Source organism: Euprymna scolopes, chromosome 31 (assembly GCF_053919585.1).
Source record: "Euprymna scolopes isolate OS-2025 chromosome 31, ASM5391958v1, whole genome shotgun sequence".
Classification (NCBI taxonomy): domain Eukaryota; kingdom Metazoa; phylum Mollusca; class Cephalopoda; order Sepiida; family Sepiolidae; genus Euprymna; species Euprymna scolopes.
In genome coordinates this window covers 74,794,137-74,801,921 of record NC_136512.1, presented here as the reverse complement: position 1 = coordinate 74,801,921, position 7,785 = coordinate 74,794,137, and the positions used below count along the sequence as shown (strand labels likewise).

Here is a 7,785-nt window from a genome sequence, read left to right as displayed (position 1 = left end):
TTTCTCTTCTCTGCAACCTCTCTCCCACAGAAGAGACGTTGCGAGCCTGTCTTTGTTTTATCGTTATTTCCATGGCAAGTGCTCGTCCGAGCTCCAATCTTTGGTACCCCCTCGCCAATCTTTCACGAAAAACACCTGTCTAGCTGAAACCACTGTCAGTAATTTTCCCCACTCTTTATCTGTGCCTAATCAAAACGTGGATTCCATGAACAAAGCTTATTTCTTAGAAGTGCACGCCTTTGGAAGTCTGTTCCGTTTGTCTGTTTTCCACCTGACTAGAAGTTGGATGTCTCCAAGTCGAACATAAACAAATTCCTGATGAATCGCCCCCTTAAGTAAGACGCTTGATCAAATCTCCAATACTAACGATTACTACGATACTATCCCATTGATTACTGTACACGCAATAACCCTTATCCCCGAGTGGCTTCCGGGCCTTGATAAGTGGTGACCACCATGTAAAAAAAACATTCCACTTAACAACTCAACATTTTGGAGTGGTAAAGTGAATAAATAGAAAAACTTGCCATAAAAATGTCTCCCAGATCTGCACGTGAAAACGTGTAGGAAGGTTGCTGATCAGGTTTGTTGGGTTATTATAGAGAACATGACATGAAACCAATAGTATCACCTTGACGTAACCTAATCGTCTGTCACACACACACACACACCTACTATATATATACATATATATACATATATATACATATATATATATATATATATATGGTACCCCCCCACACACACACCTACTATATATATATATATATATATATATATATATATATATATATATATATATATATACATATATATATAATTTAAAGGAGATTAGAACAATAGTCTAAAGAGCAGAGTGTATTTTAATGTAATAGTAAAATTACTAGTTTAATTAAAATACAGGAAAGAAAAAGTGCTCGTTGTAATTTAGATATATAATAAGCTCGATAGGTAAATATCCTAGAGCTAATTTAATATTTAGTAATGTGATTGATAATTTAAAAATCAAATTATAATTAAATTAAAAACCCGTTTCATAAGAAGGAACAACAACAAAATCAATTATTTGTACGATCGTTTCGGAAAACAGTGTTTTTATTGTGGTAGACATCAAGTTACGGACAATAATTATTACATATAGTTTTTTAATAAACAAGGTTTCCTCGTCAGCAAATATTGTGAAGGGTTTTTATTAAATGTGAAAATTTGGTGGCTTGTTTTTGTCGTGCTAATCCAATAAATTGGATTAGCACGACAAAAACAAGCCACCAAATTTTAATGTTCCTGAAGTTTTCAATTTTAAAGAAAGGCTAGATGCTTTGTGCCAGTTCTTCTCTATATATACACGCTTCGTTTCCCTACTACTGAGGATACCCCATGACGTAAAGAGATACATCTGCCTTACTTTTAATGCTAGGTTTATTTATGGTGTCTTTCACATTTAATAAAAACCCTTCACAATATTTGCTGACATGAATGAATGAGATATAATGATAATATATTTTAATTTATAACTATTTTGTACTATTTTCTAAGAAATATATAAAAAAGAAATATATAAAAAATCATATTATTTTATATTTTATATATATATATATATATATATATATATAGAGAGAGAGAGAGAGAGAGAGAGAGAGGGGGGGTGAGGAGAGAGACAAGGGGGAAATAAATTAAGATGATAAAGCGTTAAATTACATAGTAATTTTATTACATCATCAAGGCAATATGGGTTACAGAAAAAGGAATAAGGGAGAAATCTCTTTAGATCATGGCATTTCGAAGCTAAATGTTTCTCATCAGAAGAGGAGCAAAAACCGGCATTATATAAATTTAAAGGTAAAAAATTCAGTTTATAAATAGAATTTTTATTTTTGTTGTTTCAATTAGAATTTTTTAAAAAAGACAATTTCATGGGTTTTACTATGATGGAGAAAAAAGGAAGAAGAGGCATAACTAAAATATATAAGATAGTAAAATATACGAATTTATTTTTTAATTATAATATAAACTTTTTTAAAATTTTGAATGACTTGATCATGTAATAAAGTTATTATGTAACTTTATTACATGATCTTTTTAGCTTATTCAATTATTTGCTCCTCTTAACAAGATCCAGATGGGTTTGGCTTACCATTTTTCAGCTTTAGTTTATTATTTTATTACAATATATATGTGTGTGTGTGTGTGTGTGTGTGTGTGTGTGTGTGTGTGTGTGTGTGCATATATATATATGAACGTTTATATATATATAATATATTTAATTATTATAGTAAAAAAATAAATAATTTAATCATTATAGTAAAAAAATAATTAAATATATATATATATATATATATTTATATATATATATATATATATATATATATATATATATATATATATATATATATATTTAAGCCAAAGACAATGCGGGGAAAGACCGGAATTATGAAATGCAGTCCAGTCGCGTTCTTTCCGCCATCTTGGATCCACGTTTGTCTTTTGAAAAGGAGAGGTCCTTTTCTCTCGAAATTAATCAAAGTTCCATACCACCCACGGACTTTACATACACCGGACATACCAGCGACTTGGTTATAAATAATTATACATTGAGGTCAGAAAGATAGACGAATAAAGGCTAGACACTCCTCTACTCAAGCACACCCGTCTACATTTGTTTGTTTTTCTATCTTTACTTTCATAATTCCGGTCTTTTCTCGCATTGTCTTTGGTTTAAAAAAAAAAATAATTTTTTATATTTCTTTACCAACAATGCTTCAAGCAAACTACTACCTACTCTTATATATATATATGTGTGTGTGTGTGTGTGTGTGTGTGTGTGTGTGTGTGTGTGTGTGTATATATATATATATATATATATATTGTGTCTGTGTGTTTGTGTGCATTTATATATGTATATTGCGGGATTATTTAATTTTTTTATTTTATTTCCTTATCAGTTGGTATGTTGCTTTCTTTTTGCCCACAGTCCAAACTCCATAATCTATCGGTGCATCGCACATATCTTGCGAACCACTTTGAACGAAGAAACAATTTTTAAAAAGACTAAATTGTCGTCACCGAAGTCAGAGAAGGTTAGTAGATGTAATTTTCATTCATTTTTTTTTATCACATATTTTGTAGTTATTCATTCTAAAACCTTTCCGGATTTTCTAGATATATCTTTTATATGAAGACTAGCAGGGAGACCCGACGTTGCCCGGGATTGAATGGTGATCAACGAATATTTCACGCTCCTATATTTTTATTATCATAGAAATTTGTGAAATCGCCCGGAAGGACACCTCACATGCCTCCATGCGATAACTTAGCCCAAAAGGTTATTCCATATTGCACTGTAGAGAACCTATTGCTTCTTTTATAAAATTATTTTATATAAATTTCTTTCCAGCTAACGAAAAAAAAAAAACGTTAAGAAATTTACGTTCGGGGTTTGAATCTATAGATCACGTCATGCAAACAAAAAGAAAAATAAAAAAAATAACGTAAATGTTCAAGTCTTATAAAATTCTTTACAGTTAATGAAAAAATATCAGAAATTTACGGCCGAACTTTGAACCTAAAGACCACGTCAGGAAAAAAAAACACGCTATAAACTTACCCACAGTAGAATTTTCACGGCCCGTTGTTCTATCATTGTTTCTAAGCGACGACCTGGAAAAAATGGCTTTTACCGATGATGGATAAATTAAAATAACGGTTTCGATTATCGATTATCGGTAATTATCAGGGGTATTCTGAGACAGAACTTTACTAAGATCACTCGTAAACAGTTCTGTAAATTTTAAAGAAAATATGTCCAGCCGTTTCGGAGTCTATAAGAACAAACTAACACACAGAGAGAAAGTTGCATTTATATAATTGTAGAGATTTATTTTTTGTTTCTTTTTTTGCATCAAGTAAAGAACGATGAAATACTTCTATGACAAAACAGATGGGAATTTTTTTTTTTTTTACAAGGAGGTCACCACATATCAAGGCCCGGACGCCACTCAGGGATAAGGTTTATTGCATGTACAGTACGTTGTACGTTAATGTTGATATTTCATAACGTGTCTACTTAAGGTGGCGGTTCATCAGGAATTTGTTTACGTTGGATTTGAAGACATCCAAGTTGTAGTCAGGTGGGAAACAGGCAGACAGAGTTCCACTGGCGTGCTTTTCTAAGAAAGAAGCTGTGTTCATGGAATCTACGTTTTCATTTAGGCACAGATAGAGAGTGGGGAAAATTTTTGACAGTGGCTTCAGGTAGACGGGTGTTTTATCTTTCTGACATACGTTCCCTCGATCGGCGAATAGAGAATTCTATATCTTTGGCAGCGAAGTGTTACAGAGGCCATGTTTTATTTGTCCCATCTTTTCAACATTTTCCTGGAATGCATCATAACTGCCATCTTGGAAGGGCACACAGGCATGGTCAGTTTTAAGGGTGGGCAATCACCAACTTCGTGTTTGCTGATAATGTCGATGGTCTAGCAGGAAAAGAAGAGGAGCTCACCGACCTTGTGAAGCAACTGGACGAAGTTGCCTTACGAGACGCTATGGAAATCAACACTGAGAAAATCAAACTCATGTCACACAGTGTCCAACGAATCATCAGCAAGATTCCTCTTAACGGAAAAGAACCGCAGACCGTTCACTATTTCAAGTACATTGGAGCCACCACAAATAAGCAAGAATCGAAGACCGAAATCCTGGGAATAACGATACAAATAGCAACAGTAATGGCAAAACTGCATACCATATGAGAAGACAAAAATATCCCTCTTGAAACTATGGTAAAATGCTAAACGAGCTAGTCACCTGAACCATCTCAAGCCGGCTTTACACATGCGAGGCATGGACACTGGACACAAGCATATAAAGGAGGATCCAACCAATAGAATGAAATGCCTCAGCAAACTCCTTGACATTCCATACAAAGAACATATCACCAACAACGAAGTCCTCAGAAAAGTCACTCAACAATAAGTCACTATAAAAACTTACTGACCACAATAAACAAAAAAGAGGAAACTCAAATGGTATGGGCACGTAACACGCTCAGAACGGATTGCCATGAATATCCTACAAAAACACTGCTCTGTCAATACTTTTATAGGGGGCGTTCGACTGAGCTCCAATCTATGGCCCCGCCCCGTAAAACGTTCACAACAAATACTCGCCTAGCTAATACACTCGCCAACAACTTTTCTCGCCCCCATATCTCTGCGCAAAACTAAACGAAAATTCTATGAGCAAGGTTTCTTTCTTAGAGCTGTCTGTCTTTGAAAGTCAGTATCGTTTGTCGGTTTACAGGCTCACTATAACATAGTCGTCTTCAATCTGAATAAATGCCTACCGCATCGTCCATTTAGATAATCTAGCCATATTTAAGTTCCCCCGTGTCTGATCTTGTCTCCCCCGTCTACCTAACACTTAACTCTTATCCCTGAATGGCGTCTTGGTCTTGACATTAGATTGATTAGACATGGAAAAGCTTCGATGTTACCCAGACACTCGCCCATAACCAAGTGGAACCAGTTGGTCCATCATTCATCCACCATACAACGTCTCTACGACCCTGGCGGGTTACACAATCAGTAAAAGTAATTATTTTGCCAATTTTTACTGCGTTGTGTCCATATTTTATAGTTTGTATTATTTTTATTTGAGTGTGCGTCGATTTAAATTTATGTATTTTCTCGTGTTATGAACGGTCTAACACGTTTGAATTTTTAATAGCATTGATCCGTAACCGGTAATTAAGAGATAGCATATTCGTTAGTGCGTTACATCTACAATTTCCCTAGTGTTTCTTAGCCCATTACATACAATTTTGGAAAAGAATTGTCGTTGGTCCGAATTATGAAACAGCATTTGGTTCTTGTAAAGAATTCCTATAGATGAAAAATTCAGAATCTATATACAAGGTGTTTAACCAAGGTTCTCTGTCGAAAGGGAGGAATTGTTGCTTATGGATAATGTATATGACTTTGACGAAACGAAAATATCATATCCCAAAAGTCACATAAATTGATTAATTAGTTTTATTCTTGTAAAGAAAATCATTTTTAAGCGTTTAATGGGAATTCATAGGCATTACGACATAAATCTTGCAAGTTTTAAATTATAGTTAAGTGCCTTGGTTTTTAGATATGGCGGTCGAGAAAGCTACAACTCTGATATTCACATAATTTGATTTTCTTATATATAAAAGTGAAATTGTCTGTGTGTGTGTGTGTGTACATTTCCCTACCAAACTACCCGGTCAATTTTCAGTCTACAGACTCGAAATTTGGCATAAGGGGTATTGAGATTTGGAAAAATCTTTGTGATCGTTTTTTTTTGGGGGGGGGGCTTTCAATGGGTCAACGTTCAATGATTTGAGCTTTGAAAACTCTACCAAACTCCACCACCAATTTTGGGTCTAACACTTGAAATTTTAGATGTTGGTTACTTGGACATGGATCAAACATTTAATTTGATTTGAGCCCAAAATAACAAATATTAGAGAGTCAAATTTGGAGTCAAAGTTAAAAAAAAAAAAAATTGACCTCTGCAGTCTCTACCAAATTACACATTTTTGGTCTAAACATTTGAAATTTTAGATAAAGTGTATTCAGACATAGGGTAAGCTTTTTAATCGGTTTTGGCAGAAAATTTGGCTGCCAAGGAGTCTAGCAAACTATTCGGCCAATTTTGGGTCTAAATATTTGAAATTTTACATAAAAAGTATTCAGACATGCAGCAAGCTTTTTAATCAGTTTTGGGCGAAAATTTGGCTGCCATAAGGTTAAAGTTGAAAGAGTATCTCTTTGCAGACTATCAAACTCCTCCACCAAATTTGGGTCTAAACACTTGAAATTTTAGATGTAGGTTATTGATATGAGCCACACATTTATATATATATATATATATATATATATATATATATATGTACATGAAGTTATGAACAGTACATTGGGCTCGAGCAAATCCGGGCTTAAATTGCTAGTAAAAAAATAAAGCTACTTGATCAGTATATATGATATTTGGAATATGATATTTTCGTTTCGTCACGGTTACAGAGATTTTTTATTTATTTTTGGATTTAATATAAGGCGAATTCTGGACAAGAATCCAACATTTTACTTAGATTGTCTCGCTTAACGTTTAAATAACATTTTCACAGGTGTGTTACGCCAGATTTTTTATATTATTTGTTTGCCTGTTACGCTTAACAGCATTTTTGGATCCTTTATGTTTATGTTTTGGATTATATTTGAAGTAGTTTTCTTGGCTGGTTGTAAAACTCTGTGGACCGTCCGGTTGTCCTTGCTTGCTTGAACCGTATATAATCTATATATATAAAGTAGTAACGTTCATGTGTGTGTGCGTGTGTGTGTGTGTGTGTGTGTGTGTGTGTGTGTGTGTGTGTGTGTGTGTGTGTGTGTGTGTGTACAACATTCCTAAACCCCACACCACTGGACGGATCATGACCAAATTTGGCATGATGATGGTCCTTCGGCTAGGGGCGGTACACACCGTTTTCCAGGGTAAATGGCAAAGGTCAAGGTCATAGTCTATGTATATATACCCATACAGCCACACTACTTAATCAGCCATGACCAAACTTACCATGATGATGGTCTCCGATCTGGGAATGGTGCACACTATTTTTCAAGGTCAAGGTCAAAAGTTAAGGTCGGGATTTTGCTGTACGTTCGAGTACCCGCTGCACGTAGGTATCTTTACTAGTATAACATTATAATTATATATATCCACATAATTATAAACATCTGTGGACCTTTCTTGCATGCA

General features: G+C 34.3%; 1 protein-coding gene across 1 annotated transcript in view; it reads left to right on the top strand.

Annotated features, from left to right (window-relative positions):
- Positions 1-2,965: 2,965 nt before the first annotated feature.
- The window catches only part of LOC145255531 (sodium/calcium exchanger regulatory protein 1-like), a 79,320-nt gene continuing 74,500 nt past the window's right edge, over positions 2,966-7,785 (top strand). Inside the window, exon 1 of the mRNA XM_080113988.1 lies at positions 2,966-3,077. The gene's annotated coding sequence lies outside the window, so the exon portion shown is untranslated. The remainder of the gene's footprint in view (positions 3,078-7,785) is intronic.